General features: G+C 30.6%; 1 long non-coding RNA gene across 1 annotated transcript; it reads left to right on the forward strand.

Annotated features, from left to right (window-relative positions):
• The first annotated feature begins 1,940 nt into the window (after positions 1-1,940).
• Positions 1,941-2,789, forward strand: LOC145062250 (uncharacterized). Its single transcript, XR_013687494.1, has 2 exons — positions 1,941-2,068; positions 2,190-2,789. It is a non-coding gene; the product is annotated as an uncharacterized LOC145062250 (long non-coding RNA).
• The last annotated feature ends 5,973 nt before the right edge of the window (positions 2,790-8,762 follow it).

Consider the following 8,762-nt stretch of genomic DNA (forward strand, 5'->3'; position numbering starts at 1 on the left):
AACACGGTCTCATGTAAAAATACGGCATCGTCGGTATCGTCATATTCAACAAAATTACTTTCTTGTAATTTTTTGATTCGGTCCGGGCATTGAGACGCAAAATGGCCCGGTTTATCGCACCGGTAACAAATAATATTGGAGCGGTCCTTTTTAGGTTTGCGGTTCGTTTCAAAATTAGAATTGGGCTTTCCTCTTTGGGCTTGTGTTGTTTTATTTTGGTTAATTCCGTGTGGGGTTTTTTTGAATTTTGGCCCATTTGAGTTTTGTGATCCAGCAGACCCAGACCCGGATCCTTCATGCTGATTATACCTACCCGATCCTCCAGCCCCTTTCCATTTGCCCTTCGACGCTATATTCTTCCGATTCGAGTTTCCACTATGGTCGACGAACAGGGCCCTCGTCTGACCTTCACTGCCGGTCTCGTCCTCCCTAATTCTCTCCTCGTATGCCTTAAGTCTTCCCACAATATCCTCGAACCCGATTGTCTTCAGGTCAAGTACTTGTTCCAAGGAAGCGACAATATGGATGAAGTTCCTTGGCACCGATTTCAGAAATTTCTTGACTAACTTCGATTCCTCAATCGATTCTCCCAGCGCCGCTGATTTTGATGCGATTCCGGACAGCTTTCCGGCAAAGCTGTCGATTGTCTCTGATTCCAGCATCTTCAATCGATCGAATTCCGACATTAAGGTTTGTAATCTGGCTTCTTTAACTCTATCAGCACCCATATTTCGTGTTCTAATCGCTTCCCATAGCTTCTTGGCCGAATCCTGTTCTCCGATTTGCATTATGAGGTTTTCTGGTAGGGCTTGGTACAGTAGACCCACAGCGAGACAGTCTTTCTCTTCATTGTCCTCGGTTCCTGGATCAATCACAGTCCAGGCTTTGTGGATTCGTAGGACGACTTTCATACGCATTGCCCATACGGTGTAATTTGTGGATGTAAGCATCGGACAGGAGACTGAGGTTGTACCAACCTCCTTTACCCTTACCGGAGCTTCTCCTTCTCCCCCTGTATCTGTCATGTTGTCAACAGGTAAGGAATTTGATCTCACAGCTTCTTGACTCAAGCTCTGATACCAATTAAAGTTTTGAAAACAAGAATGCAAAACAAATAACCAAAATAACTCTTTGATTAATTGGAAAATCACTCAAAACCAATGTTTTTACAATCTGTTCTCATAATCATAAACTCGATTATGAACATGTATATATAGCCTAACATACCCACTTGTATTAGACTAGGAAACTTATGACCAACTTGCCATAAACTAAACTTTCCATAAATTAGATTGCTTGGTCTCCAAGTCCTCATCGACTTTAGGATTCCAACACTCTATGTGGATTTTAATTTCTTACTCTAATCGTGATCATTTTATATGTACTAGGTGTGAGACCCATGTATTACATGAGTTTATTTAAAAAAAAATAAATATAAAATTTTAACAATTTGAAAACTTTAAATTTATAAGAAAAATAAGAAATTTTTTGAATTATTAAAATTAATGAGACTTTAATGCATTAGATACATTACATATATAAACCATTTTCTAATAAATACCTTACATATATATTACCTTATATATTAAATGTGGATTTTAATTTAATAAAATCAAAAATACAATAAAATGACAAGTGGAAAATAGAAAAATTTAAAATTTCTAGAAAATGTCATGTGTCCAAATGAATGAGAAAAGGACATGTGGCAAAGTCATTTTCATTTATTAGGGTAGATATTTTGATTCCTATTTTATTTTGATACTTTTTATGGAAATCAATGTTTGCTTTTCAATTAAAAATCATAAATAATTATTAAGTAACTCACAATAATTGGTAAACCTTATCTGAATTAGAAATTTTATGGATATTATACAATTGCTGAGAAAAAATAATATATTATTAAAGGACGAAAATTTTAGATTTTATGTTTTTTATATGATAAACGTCTTAATTTAACTATATAAATATGAAGTTATCATTCATTGCTTATGCCAACACCTCCAGAGACACTTATATTCGGAACATGGAGTCACATATTTCTTTCTTGGCTCTTTTTTTTCTCGTCATGGTAGAAAAAATTTTGTTGTCTAATGTTATAAATCTATATATGGTGCACCATTACAATGTCCATGTTTTTTAATTTAGTTTTGTTATGCTAATCAATAGTTTTTCAAATGTTCTTTAAGCAGATCACGTTCACTGTCTATGCTAGGCCAAATCCTGAAGAATATCAGCAAGACATGCATGTTCGAGGAGGTTCTTTGGTGTCACCCGATGCCACAAAGAGAAGCGACTGCCACCAAAGAAAGTCCTCCAATGAGGACTTGGAACCAAGGCCTGATATCTTGATTTATGATAACAGTGTTGGTTTAAAAAGTAAGAAGACATTTGTTGAAGATTTTGAGCCAATACCAAACCTTTCGGTTTATGAAAACGGTTCAAGTGTAAAAGGTAAGGTGTTTGATAAAGAGTTTGAACCGAGACCAAGTGCCTCAGTTTATGTTGACAGTGCAAGTATTAAAGGTAAAAGGACATTTGACGAATAGTTTGAGCCGAGACCAAGTGTTACAGCATACCAAAGTTAAGGGTTTATGGTGAAGATAAGGTTTATCAAGAACTTTTTAATAATATAGTAAGAAGTGTGTGATATATTTGAAGCAAAAATAAAGCAAGGCTTAATGTCTTGGAATCATGTTTTGGAGTTTCGAGATGGAGGATATTATGTAAATTATATGTATATTTTGTTGGTTTGTATGGATCTTATTATGCAATATATATTCTTATACCTATTTTTGGGCTTAGTTGTTAAATTAAAATCGAAGTGGAGACACTTATTAAATGCAAATGCTTCAATCCAATACACATTGTTTTTTGGTACGTAAGTTAAAAGATATAATAACTAGTGTTCAAATAAGTAGAATCAAACCAACTTTATAAGATAATTGTATCTTTTTTTCAATCTAAGAACAAGTGTGCCGGAAACTTGGTTTTTTTATTTAACGAAAGAAAGCTTTTACTATAAGTTAATCTCAAAAAAAGTCTTATATTTTGTGTTTTCTTCGGATTAAACCTTAAAAAAATTTTGACTAAAAAGAACCTTGTATTTTTTTCATTTTTTCCAATCTGACCATTTTAATCATTTTTTTCCATGTAAAATATTAAGGTTTTTTCGAGAAAAACTAAAAGGTTGAGGGTTTATTTGAAAGCATTTAGAAGGTTGATGATTTTTTTCTAAAACTAAAAATACAATGTTGAGAGCTTTTTCAAAAAAAATAATAATAATAATAATAAATACAAAAAGTTTTAATCTAGAAAAAAAAAACACAAAACATAAGGACTTTTTTAGATTAACTCTTTACTATATGGAGTATGGACATTCAGAGTTAAAAGTTGGGATAATGACTTAAAAAGGTAAAATGTTTTTTTATCTGTATACATTTAGTCATTAAGTTTTTTTGTTCATTTTTTCCCATTAAACTTGTTGAACTGTTCAAAAAAAACATCCTTATTGAAAGATCTAACATACCCAAGAGTCATTATAGAATGATATTGTTAATAATATATGATCATATAGGGTCATACCTTATAGCAAGTTACTATTAATTGATTATTGATTAGTATAATTTGATTATTAATAAATATATCAACACTTGTATTTAATTGTAAAATTATTATTTCATGGTAATAATATTTTATTAATTGGAAATTTATTATTTGTGGAAATAATATTTAATGGAAAAATAACAACTTATGAAATATATCATAAAGTATGATTATTTATAAGTTATATTTATATATTAATAAACTAGTTCAATTTATATAGAAGGTAATTTTATATAAAATAAGATATTTATATATTCATATTTATATCTTAAAAAGCTAGTTACAATTTATATAAAATGTAGTTTTATATAAAATAAGATATGTATATATATATATATATATATATATATATATATATATATATATATATATGTTGGGAATTCTTTATAAATAAAATTGAATTTTTATAAAGATAGCATGTATGTATATATAAATATATAACAACTAGCCATGAGACAACTTTTGTCTTCTTTGTGCCTTGCTTTTCTTGAAAATTGAGAGGAGATCTAGTATGGTCTTCTTTTAAATTGTTTAATCAATTTACCATGCTTGTAAGAAACATGTCCCATGCTTTTGCTTTAAGGTTTCTTCTTGCCTTTTGGTCTTTATATATAAGGGAGAGTATGGAAGGTTAGAAGTGAGTTCTAGCATGATTCTTCTTCTTCTTTTGGCTATAAAAACCGAGAGCAATTGTGCTCATATAGGGCTGCCAAATTTTCGAGATTTAGGCTCTCCCTTCTCCTCAATTCCCTTGCATTTTGATGTTTGAAAAAGTCCCTTAGTTGCTTCAACTTAGAACATATATTTGGTATATATTTCTAAGGCTTATGAACAACTAATTACAAGTGTTTACTAGCATACTTTGATGGTTCTACTCTTTCTTGGTGGATACCTCTAGAGAACTCTTGTTTTAGAGTTTCATGTCACACTTCATCAACTTCAAATCTCCCACGAGAATCGAAGTCTTCAAAGGTTGTTAACACTTTCTTTCTATGATTGTTTTAATCTTTCTAACTCTTGCAAAATGATCATTGGTGGGTAAAATAGTTTTTAGTTTTATTCAACAATTTTAAAGCTTCTGTTCTCATTTTTATCGATTGTGAAACCGGAATTTTGAATAAAGAACCCAACAATTGGTATCAGAGCCATTTTTGCAAGATTAGTTAGATTTTTGTTAAGTTGATGAAATCTTTATTTTTGGAAAACATGGATGATTTTCTCTTTGCAAGAAAAATCCATATATATTTTCTATGACAACTTTAAAATGTTTATAATTGTTATTTTTTTGACCAAAAGTTTACATGCATCTTTTTGGTCATAAAAGTTGTCTTAGAAAAACAAAGAATTGTTTTATATATTTTTGAGTATATAAGTATGTATGGTGTGCATAAACTAACAATGGACCTTTGTGTTGTTGCATGTGTTGATTTATTTAAAATGGTTGTAATTATTTAGTTATTCATATGGTATATAATAATTAAATATATAGTTTTCATTTGTTAATTTTTGTAAGTAATAGATTAGTTTTAGAAACAGTTTATTTTATAAAATGTAACAAGAATAAAGATGGTGGCCATTTTGAAGATTAAAAGTTTATAAACTTGATTTTATTAAAGTTTCTTAAACTTTATAAAATTATTTTTATAAACTTGCTACAAAGTGTTGAAACAAGTGGGAGCACATGAAGATTATAGAAGATGGAAGGTCTCTTATGTCCCTTTAGGAATTGGCTTAATATTTTTGTGATGGCTCACAAAAATATTACTAGTTTATGGTTTCATTTATGCACATATGTTATAATTGTTATGCATGTTTGTATTCTTTTATATTTATGTTATTATTATGTTATGGTTGATAAACTAGTTTTCAAATGATAAATAATATTTTGAACATAAATAAACATCACAAGGAGTTTGGTTTTAATGAAATTTACCTTTTAACATAAGATGCTAAAAATAGTTTTAAAATAAAACAAGTTTTAACATTAAAACTAGTAACCGGTAAAATTTCCGGATTAAAATTATATAAGTTTAAAATTAATATTTATAAACTTATCAAACTCCAAACCTTAATTTATAAAAGAAAGTTTTATTAAAAGGTTTACAAATGTTCTAAAGTGCTCAAGAATGGACATAATACTAGCTATTAAAATTTGATCGCGTCAATTTTATAAAACCGGGTTTTACAAAAGGAACATTGTTAAAATGTAATTTTTCATAAAATAAGATTTTTTAAAAGGGGTATACCATGGTTTATTAAATGCATGCAATAACCATGGTATAACATGTTTTTAAACTAGAATTATAAAAAAAAACATCAAAGACCCCTTACAAACCTCAAATCTATGCAATCCTTTTTAAAAAAAACATACGCACGTCTCTTGTATGCACTGGTGGGATAAATGATACCTAACCGCTTGGTGTTATCTTTTGATGGTCGAAGTGTTTTCGCGATTTCTATAACAAAGTTATAGGCCGATTACACAAGTTTTTCAAATTCAATGATTTGATTGGAAAGGATACTTAAGCAAGAGAGTTTTGAGGCATAGATAGGATCAAACATGTCTAATTAAATTTGTTATTAGTGATCCCATAAATCTAGGAATTATATGGTAAGATATAATTGATAATCGATATCTACCGGGTTGAATTCGGATGAATGGGATAAAGGATATCTAACCATTTATTTGTTTTGCAAGTTGGATCCTAGACTTTGATAATTAATGTTTTTTAGAAACTAAAAAGGTATTAATTATTACAGATTAAATATTGAAAATACTAAATGAATTGTGTTAAAATTTTGTAGATATATTATCCGTTCTCATAACCATGAATTGTCATTTCTCTTTAAATGACTTAATGAAGCAATAACATTCAATAGATACAACTTCAGTGAATAGGTTCATGTCTTAATAGACAATACTGTGAGAGATGTGAAATTGTATACACTTAAAGGACCTATTCCTAAATAAATTGCTTTGAGCAATAGACCTGAATATGATACCTAGTAAATGCATCACAGTGATGCTCAAGATGCTTCTAACATCAAATTAGGAAAAATTATCTATGACTTATAGGGAGTTTTGGATAAATTATATATATATATATATATATATATATATATATATATATATATGTGATAATATAAAAGGTTTAGCAATATTCCAATAAATATAGTGATATTTTGTTGGAATAGTGCAAGGCTAAAAGAGTCACCTTGTGTGATCTAAAAGGCCCATGTTTTATGGAATAAATACCTTTAAGCCCAATAAATCCTATGGCCCACATAGATGTATCTTGTTTCTTTTGTGAAGAAATTGGACACTGGTAGAGGAACTGCTCCTCTTATCTAGAAAGAAAGTCTGAAAGAGACTAGTACTTCAGGTATCTACTAGATAGAACTCATACTTTTCATGTAACACTCAAGTACTTGGTACTTAAATGTTAATCTAATATTTGTAACTTGATTGCAAATATTTACAGAAGAGTAACTAGTTGAGCACAAGCAATGTTGATGTAAAATTATAAAAGTCGAATATAGTGTTTTGTATAGTTTCGCATTTTATGTTATTTTACTAAGTCATCTGTATGCGAAGTGAAAAGGTCTAGACTTAGTATATTTTTTGTACACTCATGTTCCCTATAAATAGGGACTGAGGTTAGAAGTAGAGAGAGACTTTTTCGTAACAGATATCTCTTTTCTGCTTATGTTGTAATCAGTCTTTATTAATATGAGATCTGATTAATATTTACTCTTCGTGTTCTTAATCTTCAATTACTCAAATCTAACTTTGCTTTCAAAAATCTCGATAACAATTCTCATCAATTGGTATCAGAGCAGGATTCAAACTGCTTCGATCTGATTTTCGTGTTAGAATCATTTGCTTTTTGAGTTGCAACTTTACTCAAAATTTTCCGCGCATTTTGGTTTTGAAAATCACATTTGATCTTCAAATTTGAATTGATTTTGTCTTTGAATTATTAAGTCGAGTAATCGATTAGTGATCTGTGATCAATTCAATTGATCAAATTCTCTATTTCATCAAGTTTTTCAAGCTTTCTGAAAATTTATGTGTTCATCAATGGCGAACTTCAACATGAATACAATGACTTCCTTCTCTCACTTGCTTGGTTCCTCAACCAAAATTCCGATGTTAATTCCAGAATACTATGATCAGTGGGCTGATAGAATGGAAGATTACTTAAATGGATTTGATGAAGAACTTTGGAATTGTATCGATGGAACAGTGCAAGCTCCTACTAATGTTCAACCAATTGGACCATCTACTGCATCTGCTGAAGTTGCTGATCAACAAAAACGACTGAAGAATAATGAAAAGAGGTGCATGAGGGAACTAAGAGGTGCTCTACCTCCTGTGGTTTACAATTACATCCGTAGTTGTAAAACAGCCAAGGAGATCTGGAACACTCTAAAAGAGAAGTATCAAGGTAGCGAAAAGACGAAGATCAACTCTGTGAAGCAATGTCTAGTTGAACTGAAGGAATTCAGACAAAAGGATGCAGAAACTCTTGAAAATTACTATGATCGTCTGAATGAGTTTATGTTTCGCTGCAATAGGTATGGAATCACTAGGTCTCTCATGGAGTTTAATTTAACTTTCATTATGGGTCTTCGCAAGGGATGGCAAAGTGTGAGCATGATGATTAAGAATCAACAGAGTTTTGATACAACTAAATTGAATGATCTCTACAACCAATTGAAAACACATGAATGTGAAGTTTCAGAAATGTATGAAGACTCAAAACAAAGTATTGGAGGTCCTTTGGCTCTTGTTTCAAAGGTATCAGAAACTGATGTTAATGAAAAAGATGGTTCAGATGAAGAAGGATTTTTGATGAACTCTGATGATGAAGCTATGGCATTCTATTCAAACAACAGAGTTAAGAAGTTTTTCAAAAAGCCTTTTAATCCAAAAGGAAAGGCTAGTGATGTGAAAAATGCAGTCACAAGAACTGGAGGGGGGGAGAGGAAGAAATTGGAGAAAGCAGATGAGAAACAAAAAGATGCGAAAGAAGAAAAGAAGCTGAAAGGTGATTCAGGAATTTACTGTCACTACTGCAATGGTGTGAATCACTTCGCAGCCGATTGCATGTTGCGAAAGAAAGAAGAGAAGAAAGAAAAAGTTAAAGGTGAAGCAT

Source organism: Lactuca serriola, chromosome 7 (assembly GCF_051521515.1).
Source record: "Lactuca serriola cultivar US96UC23 chromosome 7, Lser_US96UC23_V15, whole genome shotgun sequence".
NCBI lineage: Eukaryota > Viridiplantae > Streptophyta > Magnoliopsida > Asterales > Asteraceae > Lactuca > Lactuca serriola.